Source organism: Miniopterus schreibersii, assembly GCF_964146895.1.
Source record: "Miniopterus schreibersii genome assembly, chromosome: 5".
Lineage (NCBI taxonomy): Eukaryota > Metazoa > Chordata > Mammalia > Chiroptera > Miniopteridae > Miniopterus > Miniopterus schreibersii.
The window spans coordinates 22,856,470-22,876,928 of NC_138106.1; positions in this window are offsets into that span (position 1 = coordinate 22,856,470).

Genomic DNA, 20,459 nt, shown 5'->3' on the forward strand with positions numbered 1-20,459 from the left:
GCACTGGAGAATTTTGATACAAAGAATATAGATATTAGATGCAAAAAATATATGAATACTTAATATTCAAAAAAGTTCAGAGTACATGCAGCAGAAATAAATTCAAAATTTAGCAGAAGATAATGTTCATAAGCTAAAAGAGATGTGTGTAGATCAGTAATTCTCTCTAGCTTTCAGTAAAAATTAATGAAAAGTACAATCATTCTCATTATTATGAAACTTCTAAAATAAATGGAAAAGAAATAATAGTACAAGAGCAAATTCAGAAAGAAAAGTTTCCTTCAAGGTGTAAAAGTTATGCTGGCCACAGATTTCCTCATGGAAATTCTGTAGAAACTTGTTTTTTCTGCCTTTTAAATTGAACAAACTGTATACTTTTTATCCCATAAAAGGACACAATTACAGGCACTGTATGAGATCAAAGGGTGAATAAAACACAAGCCCTGCTTTAGATTTTGCTTAATACAATGAGAGAGACAAACATGAAGGAATATAAAACAATTCATTTTGTAAATTAAGGAATCATGGACACATTTCAAAGGTTTGATATCTAGGTTTCTCCTTGCCAGATACTTCTAAAATACCTAGTCAGATTTATTTTAGGGCTAAATATTTATTTCTGGTATTTAAAAAAAATAAAAGAATACTTAAAGTGAGCTATTGCAATAGATTTAACCATATACAATAATTAAGCAACTAGATCTGTATATCAAAGAAATCAATAACTGTAGACTTATGTATTCCAAGATTCTGGTATTAATTCCCATTTTCTTTTCATAGCACAATTAGTGAAGCCATTTGCCCCTCATAAATATATTGGTGTCTTATCCTTGGTTTTTATCCATTCACTTTTGATACCCCAATGTAACATAAAATTTCTAAACAAGGAATCTACTTCTACACTTTGTCTGGTGTATGCTAATATTCTGGTTCTCTCACCCATTCTGTCAATAGCTATCACTTATGTGCCAGACACTGTTCTAGTGAGTGAGAATCCAGCAGTGAATAAAATAGATGAAATTCTTGCATTTATAGCACGTATGTAAGGAAGCAAAGTGTGACAGTTGGGAGTACAGATTTTGCAGCCTCTTGGCCTGGGTTCAAATCACAACTCCTTTATAATGTTTAGCTGTGTAATTTAAAGAAAGTTACATAATCTCCTTGTGGCTTAGTTACCCTGTTTGTAATATGGGAATACTTTGAAATCTCTCATATGGTTGAATGAGTTACTCTAAAGTGCTTAGAACAATGCCCGACATTGTAACCTCCATACATATGTTATTTAACTTTTAGATATTTGTAGGGAAGAGAGTCTTTTGAGAAATAAAAACATAAGCAATATACCAGGCAATAAGGGGTGACAAGTTATTGGTTATCCTCCCTGGTAAAGTGAAGGAGAACCATCTGGGAGAAGAGCATTCCATGCAGAGAAAGCACTGAGTTTTAAAGGTTCTTGAAGAAGGGCAAAGAAGCTGAGGGTGAGAGAGCTGCATAGTAGCAGTAGATAAGTGTTTGTTTGTTTTTGTTTCATTTCATTTTAAAGACCTTGATTCAACAGCCACAAATATCGTTTACTCTTTGCTCATCTAACCAAAACCATGGGTCTCTGGAAATAATATCAGTGAAATCCTTGTCTAGTGTCATGATGATTATGATTCCATCTATTACAATGTTTCTTGAAGTGATAAGGGTGTTATTATCTCTGGAAAAAGAGTAGAACTCAAAGAATCATATTGGTTCACTGATTTTGTCATTGGGTCCAAGCTTTTCAAGTCAACCAAAAATCTTTCCAAAGTCCATTTCTTAGCACTTCCAACCCTCCTCTCCCGCCCTCACATTGTTAGAGACCTAGGAAGGATGGGTAAACCAATAGAGTGAAGTTTTTCATTTAGGCCTTCCCAAGCACCATCTTACATATTGCTGACAAATTAATCTCCCCAAAAGAAATGTTAACTGCAATTTTATCATATTCAGTATACATCCCTTGTTTACATAATAAAGCCCAATCTTCTAGTCAAAGTATTAAATGTTTCCACAATTTGGTCATGCCATTTGTACAAATGTGACTGACTACAGTCACTTTTTAACTCAAATTGCCTAAAATTGGACACTGAATTTTCTAAAGCCACCATGCCTTGTGTGAAATCTGTATCACCATTCACTGATTGTTTTTGGGTTCCTTCTGCTTAGGATTGCACCTTCCACTGCCTGTAGCTTCTCTTGAGCTCCATGTAGAGAGTAAAAATCATGTTCTTTAAGAATCTGCCCCTGACTCCTACTTTTTACAAATAATATATTGTTAATGGTTTTTGTAACCCTAAGTATGTGTTTCTTATTTGAAATGTCTTAAAAACAGAAGAGCCTAGTAGTTAGGAACACAGAAATTTAAATTAACCGACTTTGTTTGTGGATGGACTTCTCCTTTATAGCTGTTTGTTTTTTATCAAGTTACTTAATATTTCTGAGCTTTATTTTTTTCCCCCTCTGTAAAATCTTTATCAAATATTTTATGCATAACACAGTCCCTGGCACATGACTGGTGCTCAGATGAATGTTATCTTTAAGGTTTACATTGCATATTCATATCTATCCTTACAGAATTGCCCATACTAAATTTTAAGCTCCATAAGGCAAATAAATAACTTGTCTTATTCTTTTGTACTCTAACCATTGCCAAGTTTTAAAGCCTCATAAAGAAAAAGAAAATGTAATATCCTTTGCTGTTTGGAATAGTATATCCACAATTAGAATATCTATTTATTTTTCAGATATTTTGGCAGATGAAAGGGAGGATGCTTGGAGGTCATTTAGGACCTTGAAGTGTAGACAAAATCTCAGAAGTTGGAAATGTACCTATTGACTCTGTGAACACAGCACATTTGATGTGATGAATAAGGCAATATATTTCTTTTCCTTTCAATGAGGACCTCATAAAATCTGCTCTTTCTTTGCCTAGGAAGAAAACAGATACCAAAATACACACACACATGTGTGTGTACACACAGATATGTGTGGTTTCTTCCCAAGGAGATCAAAAACACTAATTTTTGCATTTTTATTTTATTTTATTTAATTAAAGCTTTAACCAAATCTTATAAAATTTTCCAAAATTTCAAATAAGCAAAAATAGTAATTGAACTATTTACAAAGGTTTGTCAGAAAAGGAAAAAAACCTCTTCTATCACAGTGTAAACCCTTTTTGTAGTTTATAGTTATACACACCCAGTTACAGAATAGGTACAATTTCAATTGCCTTTCTTTGCCTTTGGTCTTAACCTAGGTCTGAGAAGAATCTAATCTTATTGCTAGAGTTTACTTTAAATGGCTTTGTTGTAATAGGTTTAGAATGGCTTACAATCATCATCAGTTTCCATGATTACTTATCACTCCACCTAAGCCAACAATTGCAGCTCCCTTAACAGTATAATGGAACACATCACAGTGTACAGGAAACCAGCGCTATCTTTGTAATTGAAGTATTAGAGGAAGGCAAAATACACACTTGTACTGTGAAAGGGTTTCAAGCCAGTGTTCTTGGTAGCAGCCACTCTGTTAAAATAATTCAGTGCATATCATTAGGTTTTTTTGTTCTAGAAATTTGTAATGAGTTTGAAAAACTCAATACAGTTATTTCTTTGGCCATACATGTATATATTTGGAGGAAGCAATGATCCTAGAGCATCATGTTCTGTCTTAGCTCTTTATAGCAGTATGAAAAGATGGCCTAAGCTATGCGCCCAGGGTATTAAGCACTTGGGTAAACCAAGTGAAAGTCAGATTTTAGGTTTAAAACTAATTTATCACACCACCTCTCCCTTTGTTCCTTTTTTGTATTTTGTTTATGGGAATGTATATATTTTACAGGCAGATATTTGAGTTTATTTAAATTACGATTTATGTATTAATACGTGTTCATAGAATGGAAGACTAGACATTGGAGCTGATGGCAATGGCAAATGAAAACCATGCCAATGCAAAGAGAGGAGGCTTAGCACATATTTCAAACATTTCTCATAAACACAGTATATTACTTTTGGAAGATTAAATAGATTGACATGAGATTGTGTTATTGGTGGGGTATCTTCTGTGTCCCCCACCTATTGCTGGTGGAAGTAGGATTCTTGGGATGCCACAGGAATAAGAATTTCCTGTGGTCTCCACAGGAGGATGAGGTATTGTGGAAAGTTTTATTTCTGTGGAGTTGAAGCCCTGAGTTTCCAAGGTCCCATTTCCCTTCCTCTTGCCATGGAAAAAGTCCCATTTTGTCTTCAGCAGGGCTAAGATCAAAGCCATTGCCCAGAGTTTCTGCTCCATATTTGTACAGTCTAATCTAGCATCTTGGCTAGGTTAGCTTGTGTTCCCAGCTGCAAGCCATTGCATGTGAGATCTGCATGACAGTGGGCCATGTGGCTTCTAGGGCCTCATGGCTAAGGAGGGAGCATAGACAAGTGAAAGGAGGCAGGAAAGGAGCAACAGGGACAAAAGAGAGAGAATTCTGTGCCTTGGGGATTTTACCCTTCCAAGATTTCAAGCACTTTCAGTGTTTCTATCCCCTAGCCAATTATCTTTGTTCCCAGGTTAGACTTACAGGCAAGTATCTTTTCCACACACCCTGACTTCACTGTGCATGCGACCTTCCCCCAGTGATTTCCAGGGATGGACCAGTGGTTCCCTGGGGCGTGTAAAATTGCAGCTCCCTGGTGAAGCTGCCCAAATGACTATGTTTATAATGTCTGGCCTTTCCTTTGCTTTCTTCCAATTATTAATATTAACAACTAGCTAGTCATAATGGTAACAATTACAATAGTCTGAATTCCTTGAAAGACCCCTTATGAGGTTGGCTTTTTGTAATTATTTATGTAGAAGTATTTAACCTGTATACTTTGCCAATAGGGAGCAACTCTTCCCAGAATGTGCCACCATGGCCTACAGATTCTTTCAAGCTGAGAACAATTAAGGCCTAACAAACTTGAGAAGAATATATTTTGTTTACTTCCCCCTTAACTTTCCTAAAGAGATCCAGATAGAAGAACCTGCTTCACAAAGTGTCCCTTGGCATGCTCACCTCAGCATATTCACCTGACACATATGAATTAAATGTGACGGACAGGGAGGATCCAAGCAAAAGTCTGTTTTTAGAATCCCCTTGTGTCTCATTTTTCATGGGTAGCCCTGAAAGATTTGTTTACCAATTTTTTATCTGCCTAGGAATTGCCTCCCTCTCCTCCCTTAGTCTAAAATGACATATACCTCATTTTGCCTCACTGTCTTTGGGATTTTCATGCTTATGTGAATTTCCCATGCTCACATATTAAAATTTCATTTTTTCCTATTAACCCTGGTATGTCATTTCAATTTTTCAACCAGCCATAATAATTACAGGGGTCAGAAAATAATTTCTCCTGTCCTGACAACACAGAGGTATATATGCACACTTTATATTTATAGCATTCAATTAAAATTAAATCATTTAGTTTATGAAACAGAGACATCTTTGAGAATTCAATAAATGTTAAACTACCACTTTTTACCTAGTAACTTCTCTGAGAAAGGAATTGTGATGGTCAGTTCTTGGAGATGTGAACATTAATTCTCAACAAGAAATGTTTAGCCCTCTTTTAAAAGCTTGCATCAGTTATGCTACACATTTTCAAACTATGATATATACCACTAGAGAAATATATTCTAAAAAGCTTCTAAAATGTTTAAAAGATAGTATAAATATCCATTTATCATCCCCAAATCTATACCTTCTAAATCAGAATTATTTTTCTGCATACCAATATGCCATTATTTAGTAGGGCATCCAAAATTATATAAAGAGAACACATTTTGCATTTTATCACAAATTTCATTGTCAATAGATGGCAATCGTATTCTTTACGGTTGGTTTCTTCCTTCTCTTTAGTTACCTCTTCCTGATAAAAATTTCATAACACAGTACAGTTATTTATATCTGAAAAGTTTTGTATTTCTACCATTATAATTTTTCATGTCAATATAGGCCAGCTATGGGGGAAGTATAGCATCACATTGCTTTATTAATGCTGACACTTTCCTGTGGATTGAGGGAGTTTTCATACTGCGTATATATAGAAGCATGTTATTAGCATTCAGATATGGTTTCTCCATCTACTAATCTACTCCAAAATATTTGCATGAAATCAGATTTGCTTACCAGTCAGCTACCTATAAAATATAATTTACAGAATTGGGTTCACATTAGTGAAGTTTAGTTATTTAGAGCATAGAAGAATTATCAGTCAGTCTCATTACCAAGGGTAGACAGGCAGTGAATTTCACAGGCACTGTCACTTTGCCAGTCTTGAGTTGATTTTTTACAATGTACATTTCAAATGTTTAAGAGTATGTAGATCTTGGAGTCTTACTGATTAAGTTGGTAACATTAAGTCTTGAAATTTTTCATTTATTAAATTTCATTAAGTGATAGTCTTTTGTTTTCCTTGTGAAATTTACAAAGTGAAAGTTTGATCTCATTATATTTGAACAAATTTGAGGCTGATGGAAATTAGGTTTGCCACCCCTAAATATGACTTTTGGGATACTGATTATTTTAAGCTGGTTGTTTTTTAAGAAACAAAAGATTCAAGAAGAACCTTTTATCCCTTTTTGCCTGACCATCACTATTGGAAGAAGTTTATGTATTTGAGATTGCACAATTTTTCTAGACAAATTTATTCCATTATTGATGGTTAGACTGGTATCTGGGCTATTTGTCTATTTTTCTACTTTCATTTCTGAGCCTTAAAAACATTCAGATGTCTGTTTTTCAGATGAAGATATCAAGTTAGAGAAAACAAACTGTGTGTGCATGTGCTTGCATATATATACATATATGTGTGTGTGTATATATATATGTATATATGTATATATATCATATAAAATTACACACATGTATACATAATATATATTGAATATATATTTATTTAGTTATAAATATATAATATATATAAACACTGCAAACTTTTTATGTATTTATATATAAGTAATATGTATATATATTTTTTTTCTCTCTTCTTTATGTGAACTGCTACTTCTAAAACTTGGTATTGTTCATAGGCAGAATGGGTTTATAGTTTTCTTGTCCAGTTGTTGTTGTTTTCTGCGTTTTGACTATACCTCCTGCATTCTTCCTCCAAAGGAATAAAGATTTTGATCCTTTGAAATTACCTCCCTTCTTTTTTTACCCTATCTTACTGTAAACACAACAGATCTGCCTGATGTTAATGCCTCGACTCCCTGCCCTTGCTGGGTTCCAAACCAGGCTGCATTAAACCCTTATCTTCTGATGCTTATGGGATTTGTTGAGTATTTTCCTAGTTTAAGCACATGAAAAGTTTTATTTTGATTATTTTTTACTTTTGGTGTGGAGGATTACAGAATAATTTAAAAAACACTGACATGTATTCCTTACTTCATTTGTGCCATATATACATTAAACATTTATTTCATGCCAGGTACTATATGATATATGCTAAAAATAAAATACCAAATAAGATATAATAATTTTGTTGTATAATCAAGAAAATTTGTATTTTGTAGCTAATAAACATTTAAATTTAATATTTTATTTAATAGAATAGAACGAAGATAATTATTACAGAATTAAGAGGTTCTCTTTTCAGGTATCCTGTCTCCTTAAATTGATGATTAAGTCACAAGGTTCTTCATCAATTGTTACCAAAAGTAAACTTTATAAATTAATTCAGGAAAATACTATCAAGCCTAAGGTTTCATCTCTGCTTTCTAACTCATTTGAAAGAAGAAGCAATTTCCTCTGTTTTATGGTTAAATATGTTGCTCATTGCTTTTTATTTTTACTTTCCTTTATTAATAATTAGGCTATGATTTTGCTATCTCTGAAAAATATTAGGCTTGCCAGATTTACTTTATGATAGTAAGATTAAAATTAACCTACAAATATAAGTAAAATTAAAAAAATACATTTTTTTTTTGGTGAGAATATTTCATTTTTGGCCCACATCTATTCATATATCATAGTTAGAATGTTAAATACAGACTAAAAACTTGGAAAACAAAATATGGGTTTGCAATATTATTATATAATGTAAAAACTCTAGCTTTGGTTTTGTGTAAGCCTATGTTATTAAGTTGAAGGTGCTATAATGGCCGTTGAAACTAGGAAACTCATGTTATTTCTTTTTTTTTTTCTTCTGTCTTTCCCCAAGGATATTTTTTTCCCTTGCTTTTCAGAGAGAGTAGAAGAGGGAGACAGAGAAGCGGGGGGGAGGGGAAGAGAGAGAGAGAGAGAGAGAGAGAGAAACATTGATGTGAGAAAGACACATTGATTGATTGATTGGTTGCCTCCTGCACACACCTCAACCTGGGCAGGGGATAGAGCCTGCAACTGAGGTACGTGTCCTTGGCTGGAATAAAACCTGAGACCCTTCAGTCTGCAGGACTATACTCTAACCACTGAGCCAAACCAGCTAGGGTAAAACTCATGTTATTTCTTATTTAAATGAAATGAAAAGATTATTGGTCCATTGAATTTTACTCTTTATTTCAGTCAGCACTTTTACATTTAAATATCTGAATGAAGATCTTGAAATTCTAGGAACTTTTGCCAAAAGGATTCACTCTGCACTATATTGTAATGTTAGATGCAAGCAAATCCATCCATTCACTTAGCTATCATCACAATTCTAATGTGAAATCAAGCAATGTGTGATACTTTAATTAAATGGAAATGTGTTTATTTAGCTGAGGGAAAGAAAGCAACTGCCTATTACATATCCCAAGATAGAAATGCTAGAGATACAGTGTTTATTGGGTGAAGTTCTAGACACATGCACACTCATTCTCATATGCAAGCATTCTACATATATTAGCTTTTCAATTGATTACACTCAGTGTAATCAATTGAAAAGCTAATATATGTAGAAATGGAAATTACTTGATTCATAAAATTGGGGAAAAGTTTTTATCATTTTTAGTGGCCAGGATTTGAAAGTTTATTGTACAAGTCTTAGCTTAATGGATGTCTTCCTACTTTCATAATTATCTTAACAAACATAATATATCTTCAATCTGAAAACAAACAGATTCCTTGAAATCTCATACTATACTTATATGTTAAGAGGTAAACTCTACATCATTTTAATATCATTCACTAAATTTAAAACTTGTCATACATTAAAGAGCAAACACATCTGAAACACATCATAAAGACTATTTGCTGACACATTTTACATACCGCCTGATCACATTTAGATACACATAAAATGGTTTTTGCTACGATCTCACCCGTCTAGACTGCTGTAATTACAACTGAAGTAAGCATAGTCCATAATTAATTCCTCTTAAAGAAACAAACACACTATCATGGAGCTTTTCACCTAATTTATTCAATTTGCTAACTGAATAAATGGGTTTGTTGACATGATAGTTTCAGAAGTTTCCTTCCCCTACGTTCACCTAAATATTGTTGTATCATTTATTTATTGTCATATCCATATGATATGACTCAACATTTAAAAGGTATTTAAATCATATTATTTTCTAAGTGCTTTTCAGTATGAAATATATTAAAAATATGATGTGGTGCCTTATAGTTAATTATGCTTTAAATTTAATTTGAGTAAAATTGGCATCCTCTGAAAAATAGGACCACAACATTGTAAATGTATTCAGTGTCTAATGTGCTACTCTTAAACCTGTAGGAAAATTACCCACTAACCAATATGTGATATAATATCAGAGAAGGGAAGGCCTATTGACAGTTAATGAAAGGAGGGAGAGGGTAAAAACATTAATCTGCACTTTGTTTAGGGACAGCCTGGAAGAAAAGAAAATGTTTATATATGGAGAGCTGATTGAAGTTCCAGATCTAATTATCTTGTTTCTAACGGCTGCAGGAAGTACTGCCAAATTTATTATTGACTTTGTAGAAGAGTTCTGAGTACAAATTTGACATAGGACAGCTGAAGCAGTGAGAGAGGTAAAGCATCAATATCCCCAAACAACCTATTTTCCATACTGAAATGTATTTTGTCTAAGATGGGAAAGCTCTAATGAAGTTGAAGATGACTGCAAAGTGGCTTACCTGACAGATGAAGCAATAAGCCCATTTTCTCTCTGCAGCTAAAAGCTTAAAATTACCCATCTGTCATCTCTCTGGTGGGTGGGGATATGACGGGAGGCAGGAGGCCGTCTTAATTACATAACTGCTCCAGCCCCAATGATATATCATGTAGAGTTAAAGACGTACTATCTCTCTAAAATAAACTGAACATGCATAACAGTGGCATCGCTCACTTTTATCCTTCACATGCATGTTTTTTCCAGTTACTAATTTTTTGTTTAATGTAATTTTTAACATGGTTTACCCTGATGTGACTTCTCCTCTCTCTCTCTCTCCCTTTTTTTTAATTAAATTAACAAATACACAGTGATTATTTGCTGACACTTACTATGTGCCTGAAACCATATCACTATACCTCATATGAGTTTTTAGGTGAAAGTAAAATAACAACATAATTTAAATTGATTTTTTCCTATAAAAATTGGGAAAAGCTGGTCACTTGGTACAACAGGTCTCAAAGTATGGTGTCCCAAGGGACTCTATGCAGTATCTACATTTATTCATGTGACAGTGAGCAAAAGATCCTTGTCATTTAGGTCAATATTCTTTGTTTGCAAATTCAGAGGCTAGAAGTTCAAACATGGTACTATTTTGTTTTGTTTTTTCCCTTCCACTTGCTCCACTTGATGATAATCTTGAGCTGAGACCTTCACAATTAAGTATGTGACAGGAATATTGAGCTTGGTAGGTTTAAGATAACATCTAAGGATGAAACCTTTTTAATTTTCTATATAGAAAGGTTTCTAAACAAGATAGTATGATAAAATGCCATTTAAACGAGGCTTTGAGGAAGGAGACTTGACTTGGGGTGGTGAACACACAATGCAATGTACAGATGATGCATTGCAAAATTGTGTTCCTGAAACCTACATAATTTTATTAACCAATGTCACCTCAATAAATTCAGTTAAAAAAAAAGATTTTTAAAAAAGGCTTTGAAAGGGGATATATTCCCTTCTATTTCAGTGTGGTGAAACCTAAACCCTCAAAGCATTGCCATTCTTATGTGGCCTTTATTTTAAAGAAGAAAACATGTCTCCCACATTTTTGTATCAGTTAGTTACATCTGCATAACAAACTCCACCAAAACAGCAACGTATAACAATAAGGATTTGCTTAACTCTCATTTAGATCAGGTGATAGGGGTGGGGCTCACCGCCTGCAGCTTGTTTTTATACTTCTCTTTGCTAACCTGGGATCAGTGTTCGGTCCAAGCATGTAGCTCTCAGCAATTGGCGGGAGCACACACAGAAAGGACAAGGCCTCTTAAAGCCCAGAATAAAACTGGTGCACAATTTTTTTTAGCCAGATTCTGTTGGCTAAATAAGCTGCATGACAAAACCAAAGTCAAGGATCAGAGAAATACACACTGTCCCTTAATGGGAAGAACTGAAAAACTACCTGACAAAGAATATGGAATTATGAAGGAGTGAAGAGGTGAGGTTGATATGATCAACGACAATAAGAATCTATCAAGTGCTCATATTCTGAGAATTACGCTAGGTCAAATGGGAGATAAGAAACATAAAACAGGGCTAATATACTGAAAGAGTTTATAATCTACTTGAGTGGATAACAAATTGCTTATGGAGGAAGAAAGATAAATTAAATATTGTGTAAATGCAACTTCTGTTTTGGTCACCCATCCTACTTTTGGGAAATTTTCCATAATTTATATACAAACTGTGACTCAGGGGGAGGCAGATCATGCCTGCTGATATATAAAAGTTGAAAACACCAGACCAATTTCTCAGCTTCTAGAATTTAGGACCTTGTCATGGGCTGTAAGCTCAACCAATGCTGGAGGTAGGGATGGGAAAGGATATCAGGAATTTGAATTTAGAACTGTGTCTCAACATAAGCAGGTATACTTCCTGGTAGAAGTTTCCAGGGACAGCTGTGGTCTTGTCACCAGCAAAAGTGTCTAGGTACAGAGGTACTGATCATGGAGTTGTCACCACTAGTGTTGGACAGCTCACAGTATCTTTCTAGGACAGATTTTGGCTGCAATTATTTCCAACTTAAATCTCTCTTTTTAAAAATCCTTTTATCTCATTCCGATATACCCGCCTTCTCAAGTATATTCTTTCAATAAATTCACTTTTTTCTGGTCAAGCAAACAGAGCCATAATCTGCTACTTAAAAACCACAAACCCAAACTGATTACTTGCACAGTGTACAAATTGAAGTAGATTTTATAGCAGTTCAAAAGAGAAACAGCAGCATGAGGAGTCAGGAAAAGGTTAAGGAGGATATGGGATTTAACTGATTCTTACAAGCTATCTATGGATTAAATAAAGAAACATACGTGGACTAGATCCCCCGAGCAAGGAAGGTGGCATGAGGAATTTAATGTGTACAATTAACAGTAGGCTAGTGTGGTGGTAACTTGAGAGAGATGATTAAGTTGGCCCCTTCTAGCTCTCCCCCATTCCCTCTGCTCTCCATTTCAATGTGAATTCTCTTCTTACCATCTTATGGTAAGCATTTAATCCCAACATATTAGTGACTCGGGGTCTCTGACTTCCCCGGACAATTTTCAGTGACTATTATTTAGGTGACCTCCAATAGCTTTATGTTTACGACTCTCTTGTGTCTCCTGTGACAAGCCCCCTCTGGAGTTTTCTCTCTCCCTGGCTGCCTCTCTTCAGCCTCCTTTCCAACTTTCTTTCTCTGTCCCGCAGAGGCTGGTGTTCCTTCTGGTTCTTTCCCAAACATAGTTTTGTTGCCCATTTATTCATTCTCCCAAGGCAAGCTCATCCCTTCCCACGTTTAACAGCCCTTCATGTGTTGCTGTCTTCTAGATCTACATATACAGCCCTAATCAAGCTAACATTCCAAATATATATAATTAACTGCCTACAAAAACTCTCAGATTGGTTGTCCAAAAAGCAGTTCCAATTCAACAAGTTCAAACCAAACTTTATTCCTCGCCTCTTTTGCCTTGTTGAATGGTTTCACCAATAGGGATATTTCTGACTTTTCTTTATTTTTTCCAATACCCACCACCACCACTCCCCCCTCTAGTGTTGAATCAAACATTTAGAGCCTATTGATTTGTCATCTTTGATATTTTTCAAGTCTGCCTCTTGTTTTTCCCATCTCACTGTCATTATTTTTGTCCTGTTCATATTATTTCTCACTTGATTTATGGTGAGTCTCATAACAGGTAATCCTCCTTCAAGTATAGTTTCTCTCCAAATTTATTGATAATATACCCACATTGTCTTTTAAAAAATTATTTAAATATGATTACTATATTTTTAAAAATTACTTAATGGGCTCTCAATTGCTGTCAGGACAAACTGCTATCTTGAACTACTATAAAATATTTCCGTGACCATTTTTAATTCCTGCCTCTCTAGATTTAGCTTTTAGTGTTTCCCTCTAACCTCTCACGTCCATCACAGTCTCAGAAACATTTTATGCTCCTGCTTGAAATGTATCTAAATACATTTATCTAAATTTGCTGCTTTTCACTAATCTCTCTATCTCTTACCAGTTTCTTCTTTTGAATATGCCTTCCTGAGAGGCGCTTTTCTAGGCGATCTAATAACACCTTGAACTTACCAATATTGGGGTATTAGATGTTACAGAAAATTTCACAATTTGTTTCTGTATCAAACACTAGACTCTAAATTTTCTAATGTTAGTATCATACTTTTCTTTATCGTATGTAGTAGATCATCAATGAATATGGAATTATTTGAATATGTTGACTGAACCATGGAAAATAAGTTTGAAGATTAACATGGACAGTGCCTGTTAGACAAGGGAGTAGTCCCAAGAGATTAGTTTCCAACTGTGGCTATTCAAAAACAAGGTACAAAGCATTTAAAATTTCTATGTATTCTGTACACTTTCCCACCAAAGTATTGGCCATAACCAATCCTTGCATAGTATTCATGAATTCTTATTTTTGCTTATACTGTGTCATTAGCATCATTTTATACATATCCTTAAGAAGAATTTATATTCATTACTATGATTTCTTACATATTAAACACCATTTTGATTACTAAGTCAGCTTCCTGATGCATTGATGCTGACTGCTTTATTCCATTGAAGATGTTAACTTAATAAATTTCTTCTAAAATACTGTGAAATATAACTTGTAATACATATGTAGTATTAAAAAGATTTTTTAAATATATAATTAGCTATAGTTATTAATGTAGAAAATAAGTTAATGAAAATCAAAGATATCAGTGTGAGTCAAATTAAAGTACTCCATTGTTGATTTCGTTATGTACTCTAGAAATTAAACTTTCACACAGAAGGTGTTTTATTTATTTTTTGAATTATGATTTTATTTTCTGAATTTTTTTTCCTGTGGCATTAATATTATTTCTTTCCTTTTTTTTATTTTGTTTTCCCATGTATCTTGTGATCCAGATGTAATTTAGAATGACTTTTTAAAAATGTTTATTTTTCAGTTACAGTTTACATTTAATATTATTTTTATTAGTTTCATGTGTACAGCATAGTGGTTAAACAATCATATATTTTACAAAGTGGTCCACTGATGTTTCTTTTATGATAGGTTTACATGTCAGCAAAGATTTTCTATTATGGCAAAACACAAGAAATACTGTATATTCTGGCAGATATAATTTTGATGTAAAAGTTATTGCTAAAAGAAGTCCATGCATACAATATTTATAAAGCAAATACTATATTCCAAGCAGTCTTATAAGCTTGGGTTATATTGGTGAACAAAATATCTACATAATAAAAATAGATATTAAAAAATTACAAAGATAACATGGGGAGGTAGAAAATTGGGAAAAGTCTGTTAGAGTCACAATGCATTTTGTTTTCTACTGTGGATATAGAAAATAAAGAGCCTAAAAATTGCCTAGAGTAGTTTAGCAGTTTATATCTATATCAATATGTCAGAAATGCCTTCAGAATAACTTCACCAGTGTGTTCTGCTACAATGTTTTCTTTCTCCCAGTGCTTAGAAAGTGTCCTTCCAAATTTCCTTCCAAGAACATTCACCCTTTTTTATATTCCTTAGTGATATTAAAAGGTGCACATAAAGAGTTCTCTAATCCTCCAACTCAGCATGGATGCAGCATCATAGGGCGACTGGCACAGGGCCAGGGCAATAAAGTTGTATTAGTACTTGGTTATGTGAATGCCACTTGTACTGTGTACTCTCTTCCCTAATTAAAGCCTGGCCAATTGTTATTTTCTGCCATTACACAAAGTAATCCAGGCCTTGATCAACTTTTCCTTAAGCATAAAAACTCCCTTCCCCAGTCCCTCTCCAAATGTGTTTTCTGAAAAAGAGTCCAAATTATTTCTTGCTAACTATTGTGATTATGTCACTCTCCTCTGGCTCCCATCTATACATGAATCAAGTAAAAATGATTTTCCTTTTGTTCTGCGCAGCTTACTCTGCTTGTGGATGTGCTTCTGTTCATAGACTTATTTTCCTTGATGGTTTTACTTTTGTTTCTGAAATCTTATTCTTTCACTCTGCAGCATTTGCCTGTAGGTAATACCACTATATCTGCAATTGACATTGACTCAAGTGCTAGACAAGAGAATTATCTCTCTCAGGAAGCTCAACTTAGGCAGGATTTGGATTTTATGAGAGGAAAAAGGGGCGTGGTACTAAAGAACTGAATATGAGTTTTGTCTTGAAACAATCCAGAGACAGGCAAAGAAAATTATCAAAGAGACAGGAGTTAGCATTCTTGTTTCTAAAATAATAGGGGATAGGGTCAGATATAACCAACATGTATTTGTAACTTAATAAAAGCCCCAACATTTTTGCAATTGAAACAAAATAGGTCATTTTATGAAGAATTATGGATTTTACATGGAGTATAACCATCACAGTGACAGACATGTCTGGACCATTCTACAAGTTGCCTACTGGTACCAAATTTCTTCTTATACACACGGCTGGTCAAACGAATGCTTGTTTTGTACATGTTCATAGGTTCACAAAAGACTGAGAAGGCGGGGAGGCAGCTTAAATACTGAGGAAGCATTCTAAATATTGGGCATTTCCATTTTAAAAAAATATTTAAAAATTATAGTTGACATTATATTAGTTTCAGATGCCTAAGCCAGTGATTGGACATTATATAACTTACTAAGTGATCACCCCAATAAATCTAGCTCCCGTCTGACGCCATACGTAGTTATTACAGTATTATGCTCTCCCGGATACCTCAACTGTTGAACCATTTCATGAATTAAAGGCCATGGTATCCCACAGGACCACTGCCTTTGATGATCACAAGCCTTATACAGGTTTCCCCAAAATCTGAAAGAAGAGTGTCCCTATGGAACCTTTTCTAAGCTAGAATGGCTTAAAGAGAAAAGCAATTAGCATTAATCTTCATGGAAAATTGTTTTACTGTTCTCAGCCCCAAAAACAACTACCGAATCAGGTCATATGCACTTAATTACATTCAATTTTACTACACGTAACACCCTTACAAGGTCTCTTAGGTTTTTCTGACACCTTGGGATACACCTTGATAACAAGATGCACAAAATACATTGAGGTAAAGCACAGATGCTCACAGACCCCGCTCAGAGCCGGGGCAGCCTGATGCTGAGCGTGGTTTCGGGGAAGGAGCCTGGGGGGCCGCTCCCACTGCCTGGGCGTGCAGCCGCCCTGTAACAGCTCACTGCAAAACACATGCTGGGTGCTTTTTGTCCCACTTTCTGCCTTTTTTTTTTTTTTAATTTTTACCTAGGGATATTTTTCCCATTGCTTTTCAAAGACAGTGGGGGGGGGGGGGGAGGGAGAAACATCAACGTGAGAGAGATATATCAGTTGGTTGCCTCCTGCACACACCTGACCTACCGGGCCTGGGATCCAGCTTGCAACTGAAATATGTGCCCTTGGCGGGAATCAAACCCAGGACCCTACAGTTCATGGGCTGACACTCTAACCACTGAGCCAAACTGGCTAGAGCACTTTTTGCCTTTTTTCATAAAGTGAAAACCCTCTTTGGATTTCTTTCAGTTAGCAAAAACAGGTACTAATGTAAGTTTTTTATAAAAGCAAAGTGGGGCCTGCAAACTTTCAAAAACAGGAGGTGCCTGTATTTAGAATCACCTTGCTGAAGAGTACTTTTATTGCTCTCTAGAAAATGTAATTATGAAAGGAAAAATAAAACTGTCTCTTATTTCTCTGAAACTGAAATGAATATAATTCTGATACGGTAAAAAGGAAAATGCATTTCAGTGGATAATTTCTCATTAATGCTGTTAATATTGAAGCTCTTTTCCATGCCATGGAGGCAGGCAGCTCCCGTGTGCCTTCAGATAATTTGCTTTTACCTTCCTCTGCCACCTCTGGTCAGTAATTCATCAATATTTTATAGTCTCTACTGCAGTAGTCCCACTTACGGCAAGATGGCATTCTAAAGGAACCTCGGTAACTGCCTTTTCCATCAGTCCATGTCATTTCTATTCTTTTCTGGAGTAATTAGTGATGGGTTTGGATGTTCAATTTTTCATTAACTAATAGTTATTTATAATGCGTTGGCTACATAGACATTTCCTAAATGGTCAGTTCTCAACCGTTGCTAACAATTGCTCTTTTCTGAAGCATTGCAAATGTAACAATCATCAGATAACTTTCTCTCAAAAATGTGTTTGCTCCCCTCTTCTTGAGAGTCCTATCAGGTAGTTTGTGGTAGGACACAGACATCTGTGTTTTATCAAGCACTGTAGGTGATCCTGATTCAGGTACTACAGGAACCACAATTTGAGAAACACTGTTATAAAATAAAATATGTTGCATATTATTGTAGCATGTAATTTTTTTCTTTCAGGAAGACTCATTGCTTAATAGAGTGTAGACTGTGGTATGTTAAATTGTTTCCTAGTAATAGTTTGAGGAGCGTTGCTATGTCGTCAAGTATTCCAGCATTTGATATTTATCTCTTTGCTTCTAGGTAGAAAAATAAACTTGGTTCTGGACTTCTTTCCCCTGCCACCTACCACTCTTATTTTTAAGTGTAGTTCTAACTAAGCAGAGCAATAATCATATTTATTCAAAGTCTCCTAAGTGTGAGACATCAGTAAAAATTTGGAGGAAAGAATGGTAAACATACAATGTCCTTATACAGTTTACAACTTTGTGTAGGAAACAAACTTAAGCAAATAATGATGCACTTGACTTAAAATAATTGTGATACATGCTATGAGAGAAAAGTATATGGGGTGCTATCACATTATGTAAAGGGATATAATTTAGGAAGGCAAGTTGTCCCTTCTGAGGAAACTAAATATTCTGAGGATGTAAAAGTAATCCAATTGAAAAGAAGAGTAATAAAGAGCATTCCAAATCTAGAAAACGATGTAATTGAGAACCTGAAAGAAATGAGATAAAACCAATGTGGCATAAATACAATGAGCACAAGTGAGATGGACAGAATGAGATGGTTTTGGTCACTAACGTTAAATTCATGTGAGCTCATCCTTCCTCCCGCTCTCCCTTCTTCCTTCCTTTCCTTCCTCACTTCCTTCTCATAGTCCTTTATTTATTTTGGAGTTTTCAAGAAAGATAAATAAATCTGACAGAAATGCAAAAAAACAGAAGATGGAAGAGATTTTTAGTTTGAGAGTCTTGTTTTGTATAATTTGAGATTTGTGAAAAGCTCTGCAAGTAATATATCTTATCTATAAATTTTATATAACATAAATAATAGTTTACTATTCAGTCAAAAAATATGATTTTATAAGTATCTTTCTTTTTTTTCCTTTTTATTGAATTCATTGGGGCAACACAGGTTAACAAAATTATATAGGTTTTAGGTGTACAATTCTAATTCTAATCATCTGTACAATTTATTGTGTGTTCAGCACACCAAGTCAAGTCTCTGTCCATCACCATTTACTCTCTCTATACCCTCCTCCAAGTACCTTTCAATTTGCTTAAACCAAACATGAAAATGAAGTTTTAACTACTCAAAAGATATGTTAGATTATTTTATTTACTAGTTCACCATAGGGTTCTTTAGGACTTTAAGAGAAATGTCAATATAATTTAATTAATAAAACACATGTGCCATGTTAATTGGATCATCTATAAACCAGTGCAAAAGAAAATAGTACAAATTAACGCATGGGCTTTTAGACCCAATCTTCAATTAAATACCAACTTTGCTTCCAGAAAAGTCATGATCAAAAACCCTTTGGTCATATGTATATGTGCTTCAGAGTTTGGGAATTATAAAAGCTAAGAGTAAATTATAGTTTTTCATTAATTTAAAATTAATCCCCCTGAGACTGGGAGGAGGCAGATACGAGCTAAGGGCTTTTCTGTTTGGAGGGTACCAAATACTTGGTCCTATGAGTCCAGGTGATTTGCCATGTCTAAGCACCATGGAAAATGCATGCATTCATATATGCGTGCAAACATCCTAAACTAGCTAACCCCATTGAAGCCTCTATAGAAAAATTAAGCTGTAAATTTGGTAAAACTTTACCCTATGCCCAAGAATGAGCTGTAGTCATCTTCAGTTAGGTCATTTATAAATTCTGAATCAACACTGTTTTAGGTCAGCTCTTCCTCCTGCTTTAAAGAAATGTTGTCTTCAAATGGTTTTATGAAGGAGATGAAAAAACAGCTAAGGCCTCAGCACGAGTGCTATAGGGGAGCAGGGGGGACTGCTGCCTAACCTGCAGGTGTGGGGATCACTGGGGACAGCATAGGGTAGGATGCAGTGGGGAGTGGGGAGGGGCCACCCACGCAGGACTCTAGAGTAGACAGATAGCCTCAGATCGGTTAGGACAAATCTAGGTTAGAAATTTCCCAATCCACTGAAAATATCAGCAGAAGAGCATTTGACTTGCAGAGCTAGATTGGGTTATAATGGGCGGTTGGAAAGCAGTGGGCTCAGAGCTCGCCCGGAGAAAATGCAGAACTTTTCTCTCCTGGAACACGGAGTTCCTGAGGGTTACTGTCCAGAGGAAAGCATCACACGGTTGGTTTTTCTCGCTTGTTTGTGTTCTTTAAGGATTCTTCTTAGCCATTAGGAAGAAGGTTGGGAGGAAAATGAGAATTAATGGGATTTAATTACATACCAAAGACCAATAATTAAACTTGGATCAAGTAGTTTTGTTATCCTAGAAATAGATGATAGATAATAGGGCTTAAGGGGAGGTCATCCCAAAATAGGCCAAAAGAACATTGATTTTGAATATAAGTTACTTGAGAAAGTGCAAGAAGGACACTGACCCTCCTCTCTGTCCCCCTGAGAGCAGGAAATAAGTCTCCCACATGCAAGGTACCCTTCCTGCACCAGGAGGTCGAATCTTTATCACCTGAAAAAGGGATTCAGGGCCAAGAAGG